The sequence below is a fragment of the Vulpes vulpes genome, chromosome 8, assembly GCF_048418805.1.
Source record: "Vulpes vulpes isolate BD-2025 chromosome 8, VulVul3, whole genome shotgun sequence".
NCBI classification, from domain to species: Eukaryota; Metazoa; Chordata; class Mammalia; order Carnivora; family Canidae; genus Vulpes; species Vulpes vulpes.
The window spans coordinates 24503443-24511613 of NC_132787.1; positions in this window are offsets into that span (position 1 = coordinate 24503443).

Below are 8171 nucleotides of genomic sequence, written 5' to 3' on the forward strand. Positions count from 1 at the left end.
TTTCTGAAGGCAGTTTGAATTCTTTGGCTTGTGGCTACATCACTCCAAACTCTGCCTCCATAGTCTTCTCCTCCCCTGTTTGTAATTTCTCTCTGCCTCCCTCATATTAGAACACTTGTGATTGAACTTTGAGCCCACTGGGAAAGTCCTTTATAATCTTTTCATCTCAAGACTCTAATTACAAAAAAAAATTTAAAAAAATTAAAAAAGACTCTAATTATATTATAGTTTATGTATACAGTATGTATATTTATATTTATACATTATATAAATACATACATAAATTACATTATATTATATATAATATTTATATATTACAGTCCTGGATGAATTCTCCTCTCCTTTTGTATTTCTTGGAGTCCCAAGAGTATCTAACATTGCATTACAAACTCTTTTTTTTTTTTTTTACAAACTCTTTAAACTTATTGTTAAATATTGTTTAAAATAACTAAAATCCTTTTTATTTATTTTTTAGATTTATCTATTTTAGAGAGAGAGAGTGAGCGAGTTGGGGGAGGGGCAGCGGGAGACAGAATCCTGAAGTAGATTCCCCACTGAGTGCGGAGCCTGATGTGGGACTCTATACCAGGACACAGATTGTGATCTGAACTGAAATCGAGTATCGATGGCCCAACAAACCAAGCCACCCAGGCACCCCTAAAATTCTTTAAATTGACAGAATGTAATTTATTTCACAACTCTTATTGCTGAACATTTTTATATAAGGTAGTAATCCTTAATAACTTTGCATATAAATTTGTAATTATGAGGTGGTAGTTCCTGGAACAGATTTCTAGAAATGAAATTACTTGATCAAAATGTACTGATTATCTTCCTTTGAATTCAAATTAAATTTCTGTGCTATCTGGGTATGCTGGCAACTATTACTAGTTGTATTTAAGTTATCCCTTTCTGTATAATAAGTTACCCTAAAATATAGCAGCTTAAAACTATAAATACTTATATGAGATATCTCACAGTTTCTGAGGGTCAAAGAGCTGGTGGTCCTGGTTCCAAGTTTCTCATGAGGTTTCAGTCAAGATCTCAGATGGAGCCATAGTCATCTCAGAGCTTGATAAGAGCTAGAGAATCCAATTCCAAAATGGTTCACTCACATGGCTATTGGCAGGCCTCAGTTCCTTGTGACTATTGGACCAAGGGCCTCGGGTCTTTGCTGACCATTGACCAAAGATCTCCCTCAGTTCCTTGCCATATGGGTCTCTCCATGGAGCAGCTCAGAGTATGGCAGCTGGCTTCTCCAGAGCAAGTGATTCAAGAGAGTGTAAGAAACAGAGCAACCAAGATGGAAACCACAGTGTCCAAATTGCACACAGTCACTTTTTTTCCATTCTATTTGTTAAAAGTGAGTCACTAAGTCCAGCCTGCACTCAAGGGGAGGGAAATTGGGCTCTACGTTTAGGAGGGTGGCACATCAAAGAATATGGCCATAATTTTAAAATCACTGTAACCTAGGAGTTGGGTTTTCCTTTTTCCCATTCTTCTTTCTTCCTTACCCCCTCCCTACCTCTCTCTTTCTTTTTTACTTGTTGAAGAAAGAAGGAGGAAGTCTACCCTGAGCTCAGATTCCTGAGAAGGATCCCCAAAAGACTAGATTAATAACTTCCAAATAGGCAATAAATTGGTAGAAGTTTCTTTATCCCATGATGGAACAAACATGGTCCCCAGATTATAGGTATTCCCAGAGAGTGTGATGACAGTGCCTGAAGGGATGAAATTCAACCATGGCCAGACCTTATTCCTGGCACATAACTCAAGATGCACGCCCCTCAAACAGAGATAATAAACAGATGAAAGAATCCTGAGTGAGAGGGCTTCGAGAGCAAACAAAATTGTTAATGGTTTGGTGTTTGTGGCTTTACAATTGTTAAGATTTGAAGTGACATTTGATAACTGGGATGAGCACATCCATTTTTTAATTTATATCAAAATAAATGATTAAAAATGTGGATTTGTTAATGCTAGGGAAATTACAAAAAGCAGGGTGGATAGGAACTGCAGAAAATAAATTTGAAAGCTTGTGTGGAAGCAAGTGAGAGAAAGGTTAATCTTCAGGGAAATGCCACTGTGCAAACTTGGATTATTTGCAAGACTTGAAGGACTCACTGGGTGCTTATCTGCCTCTCCCTGCCAAGTTCTTACTGATAATGATATAGGAGGAGAAAGAAGGGGAGGTGCCTCAGAATACTGAGCTCAGAGCCAGGAGGGCCTTTAGCTACTTCAGTCCTAGAACTCTGTGGGAAGAGTTGATGCAATGTGGCCTGAGGGAGGTTTCAACAACTGCTTGTGTATTAAAAACATCTGATAAAGACCTGTTCACAATTAGAGAACCCCTGGGCAAAAGATCAGATCTTTACAGGCACACACAACTATTGTTCTGTAACTGGCATAGAATAGAAGGTGGGGGGGAGGGGTGGATGGAAGTAAACCATGCCATCCTCTGCTACAGAGCATGTCAGCGTGGGTCAAGAAGCAACCAGGATTTAGCGTGGAACTGGCCCCTCAAAGACCAGATTTAAGTCCAGCAAAACAAGAGAAGTTTCTTCTAGAACAATACTCTGCAATGTGATGAATTAAAAATGCCCACCACTTTGATGTTAATAGAAAATGGAGGGACGCCTGGGTGGCTCAGCGGTTGAGCATCTGCCTTGGGCCTAGGGTGTGATCCTGGAGTACCAGGATCGAGTCCCATATCAGGCTCCCTGCATGGAGCCTGCTTCTCCCTGTGCCTGTGTCTCTGCCTCTTTCTTACTCTGTGTCTCTTGTGAATAAATAAATAAAATCTTTAAAAGAAAAGAAAGAAAGAAAAAGAAAGAGAAAGAAAGAAAGAAAGAAAGAAAGAAAGAAAGAAAGAAAGAAAGAAAGAAAGAAAGAAAGAAAATGGCCATTTTCTACAGGAATGTATTCATAATCGTGGTTAACATTTATTGAGAAATTGTGTGTCATGCAGACTGCTGAGTCTTCGCGTGCATTATTTCATTTCATCCCTACAGTGACCCTTGATCATTTAACATCGCCTCTGATTAAAGATAATAACACTGAGCCTTACCACTTACCACCACCTCTGATTAAAGATAATAAAACTGAGCTCTCAGAGTAACTAACTCCTGTTCAAAGTCCCACAGCTGGCAAGTGGACAAAGGGAAATTTGAATGCAGAATCTCAAACGCTCCAAATCCCTATGCTATGAGAACCAGTCTGGAATGACATATATATATACACACACATATATGTTTGGAATGCTTTAGTAGTCAAAGTCTGCCTTGCTGGGGAAAGGAAAGAACACGGACACCCAGACTGAAAATAGATAGGATCTAGCAACAAATGTTTCTGTAACACAGCCGCTTCAAAATGGTGGAAAGCTATGGAAACCATGAGAACTTAGGAGTGAGCTAGTGCTGAAAATATCTGGTGTCCTCAAAAACTACTTTCTGAAAGGGGGCCACCATAGTAAAGGTTCATTGCATACTTGCAGTAAAGGCGCTAAGTCTGGGATAGGGCAAGAAGGAAGTATTCCAAAAGGAAACACCCAACAAGTAGGAGTGTCACCCTGATCGGAAGATGAAAAGGGTGGGTCATCCGATCAGATCATTGTCTCTGGATATTGCCTTGAGCAGAAGATAGTTGCTAGCCATAGATCACACAGGGCCAAATCAACAGGGCCCAACCTATAGATCCAGTTCCATTCCTGCAGGAGCCCATGATGGGGAAAACAAGGCTCCGGACAAAGCTGAGTAATCTATATGAAATGTCACAAAGATGCCCAGTGTCCTGGTCAGGTGCACTGCTTCTGTCCTGTATGAGCATGGGACTGACCAACACATTCCTTTCAAGCATATAGGTGTCTATGACCCTGGGAGGAAGCCAGAAATACCAGAATAAATGCCCCAGTTAACACATTGCCCATTTCTCTAACTACCATATTGTGATATGTAGGAAGGGTGTAGAAGATATTTGCATGGGATTGAAAAACTCTTCAGAGAATACCTTGTCATGTTTTGTGCTCAGAGTTCTGTCTTCAGATCTTCCCTTATCACTTATTAGACTGACCTTGAGAAATTACTTACCTTCTATGCATCTAAATTCTCTCATCTGTCTCATAGGTTTCATAATAATAATGACCACATCATAAGATTATTTTGAGGACTAAGTCACAATGTATAAAAAGCATTTAGCACAGTGGATAACATATAGTAAAGGTCCAATAAGTGGAGTTATTTGAGTCTTTATGTATTCAGAGAAAAAAATGGGGACCCCTGGGTGGCTCAACAGTTGAGTGTCTGCCTTCCACTCAGGGTGTGATCCTGGAGTCCCAAGATCAAGTCCCACATCAGGCTCTCTGCATGGAGCCTGCCTCTCTCTCTGCCTGTGTCTCTGTCTCTATCTGTGTCTGTCTCTCTCTCTTTCTCTCTCTGTATCTCTCATGAATAAATAAATAAAATCTTTAAAAAAAATAAGAGAAAGAAGTTTATGAGCTGGCACAATGTTTCATATTTTATAGGAATATTACTGATACTTTTTAAAAAAAGATTTTATTTATATATTTGAGAGAGAGAGAGAGAAAGAGAGAGAGCACAAGCAGGATGGGGGCAGAGGGAGGGAGAAACAAACTCCCTGCTGAGCAGGTCCCAGATCCTGACATGAGCCAAAGGCAGATGCTTAACTGACTGAACCACCTGGGTTCCCTCCCCACCCCCACCATTTAGAATGCACAATGCCTCAAGAGGCTTGTTGAGTAGAAAAGATGAAATTTTGGGTAGCAAAGGTTAATAGCATGGGCTGGATGTGCTAGAGTTAGAGCATATTTAAGATGCTTGCTGTGCTATTTTTGCCGTGCTGTAAATACCTCTGTGCCTTCTGAATATAAGCTTGCCAAAGCCAAATCCTAATCCCTAGAACCTGTGAATATGATACATGGAGAGAAGGGGCTTTGCAGGTGCAATTTATTTAAGGATTTTGAGACGAGGGGATTATCCTGGATTATCCAGGTGGAGCCAATATAGTCACAAGGGTTTTAATGAGAAGGAGGCAGCTGTTACAGTCAGAAAGAGAAATGTTAGATCAAAAGTCAGAGAGGAGATGTTGCACTGCTGTCTTTGGAGACAGAGGAAGGGGCCATGAGCCAAGGAAAGCAGGTAGCTTCTAGAACATGAGAAAGTCAAGGAAACAATTCTCTCCTAGAGCCTCCAGAAGGAATGAAGGTCTGCAGATGCCTTGATTTGAGCCCAATAAGACTGACTTTAAACTTTTGATGTCTAGAAATGTCAGATAATAAATTTGAGCTATTTTAAGCCATTAAATTTGAAGTAATTTATTATAGTGGCAATAGGAAACTAACACAGAGGTTAAGTTTTGAATATTGGCAAGAGTGGGAAAGTAGAAAGGACAGTGTGTTGTCTGTCCTCTGCCGGGCCCTCTACAAAGGCACATGCGTCCTGTAAAAGGAGCTATCAAAAGAAGATATATGGGATGTCATCATGAAGGAGAGTGTGAAGAATGAGGGAAGAAACAGCAATGCTTGAGACTCTGGGTAAGGAAGTATAACACAGAGCAGAGAAGTAAAGGGCTAGCACTGTTTCTAGGCTAAGAGCTTCCTATTAGATTTGTTAGTGGCTGTCTGGGTACAGCAGAGAAAACCTACAGAGTCCATGATGGGGAGTTGGTTAGGGAGAGACAGTGCCAGGAGAATCAGCACTATCACTGGTGGGATAGGACTTGTTTGAAGAAATATTAGACATTTCTGAAGACTTATGGAAAGACTTGAGGGACACTAAAGGTAGGATGGGTTCATGAATGAGCAGGGAAAGTCAGATAGTTTGAATTATCATTTCTGTTACTTCATCTATAGGGAGAAACTTGGATAACAGAAGGGTCTTCACAGTGGTTTTAAGAATCCTGATATGTATAATCAAATTGTTTTCCAGAATTTATTTATACTGCTCCATGGGTGAATGTGAGGCCCTTGCTGCACAACTTTTAAAGGTGAAATGTACTAGTGTATGTAGGTAGGGGAGCTAAGATGGCCACTAGGCTCACCTCATCCCTCAAACACAACCAGATATCTATCCCATCATTGTAAGTACCCCAGAAGTCAACCTGAAGGCTAACCAAACAAATTCCACAACTAGAGGGAGAGAAGAAGCCACATTGAAGAAAGTAGGATAAATGGAGACATTTGGGGAGAGAAATGGATCATGGGTGCTGCAGATGGGAGGGAGTCATAGTTATGGAGAGAGGTACATGCACGTGCAAAAAGAGCATGCCAGGGAATGCTTCTCCAAAGCCATTGACTGGGAGAATGAGAGGGGCTGATTTTTCTGATTTCTTGCAAACAGCAGGACTTGAAAACTGGAGGATTTTTTTTTTTTAAGATTTTATTTATTTATTCATGACAGGCACAGAGAGAGAGGCAGAGACATAGGCAGAGGGAGAAGCAGGCTCCATGCGGGGAGCCTGTGTGGGACTCGATCCTGGGTCTCCAGGATCATACTCTGGGCTGAAGGCAGGCACTAAACCACTGAGCCACCCAGGGATCCCTGAAAACTGGAGTTTTAAAAGTTCGAGGGCTTGGCTGGGATAGAACTCTGAGGGCACTGTGCTGCTCCTGGAGAGAAGGCAGGCAAACAACCTGGAGGCTGACAGTGTGGAAATAGTGATCTGAAAAATGTCTAGGACACAGAGCAGGGAGATTATTTGCTCTTCTCAGAGTGCTTCCCTGAGAAGCAGTGTGCATGGAGACCTCTCTGTGGGGAAAGAGGAGCTGGCTGCTGCCATTTCCCTCCTCTGCCCTCAGCATACATGCAGAGCTACCTTCAGTAAGCAGCATAGTGTTGACATGGCCGTTTAACTGGCTAACACCAAGTCCCACACCCCTGCCTTCTGGCTGTACTTCCCTTCTCAGTCAGGCTGCCTCAGTCCCAGCCCAGTAGATCCCATCTCCAGAAGACCAGCAAAACCCCCTGCCCAACCACATCTCCTGACCAGGGCTTCAGTTCTTGTGGAGTTGGTGTCAGGTCTTATTTCACAAGCAGACCAGAGCACACCTAGTTAAAACCACATTCTGGCCAAGGACCAAACATTGCTCACTGCAGACAAGGGCAGCCTCTGCAGATGACTGGCCTGAAGGATAGAACAACCAAAACACAGCAGTAGAGTTCATGCAGCCAACACCAGAGATACTGCCCGAAGTGCCAGGCCCTGGATACTATATAATCTCTTCTTTATAAAGCCATTACTCTCAGAAGCAGGAAACATAATAGGCTTTTCTATCACACAGGAGAAACTTAGACAAAATGACAATATGGAGGAATTCATCCCAAATGAAAGAAGATAAGGCCATGGCCAGAGATCTAAATTGAACAAATATAAGTAACATGGCTGATGGAGAATTTTAAACAACAATTGTAAGGATACTCACTGGGCTTGAGAAAAAAAAATGGAAGGGTTCAGCAAAGAACCTTTACAGCAAAGATGAAGAGTTAAAAAACAATCAGTCAAAAATGGAAAATGCAATAACTGAGATTTGAAACAGACATCCTGCAATGAACACGAGGTGAAAGAAGTAGAGGAATAAATAAGTGATATAGAAGATATAAAATGGAAAAGAATAACATTGAACCAAAGAGAGAAAGATGAATTCTGGAACACAAGAATACACTTAAGGAACTCAGTGACTCCATCAATGACATATGTATTATAAGACATGTGTATATAATGACATGTGTATTATAAGAACCCTAGAAGAAGAAGAGAGAGCAAAGAGGGCAGAAAATATATTGAGGAAATAATAGCTGAAAACTTCCCTAATCTGGGGAAGGAAACAGACATCCAGATCCCGGAGGCACAGAGAACTTCCATCAAAATCAATGAAAGCACCAAGACATATTACAGTAAAGTTTGTAAAATACAGAGATAAGGAAAAAGTCCTGAAAACAGCAAGGGAAAAGAAATCCCTAACTTCCAAGGAAAGAACCATAAGGTTAGCTGCAGATCTATCCACAGAAACTTGGCAAGCCAGAATAAAGTGATATATATTCAAAGTGCTAAATGGGAAAAATCTGCAGCCAACAATATTCTATCCAGCAAGGCTATCTTTCAGGATAGAAGGAGATATAAAGAGTTTCCCAGATAAACAAAAACTGAAGGATTTTTGT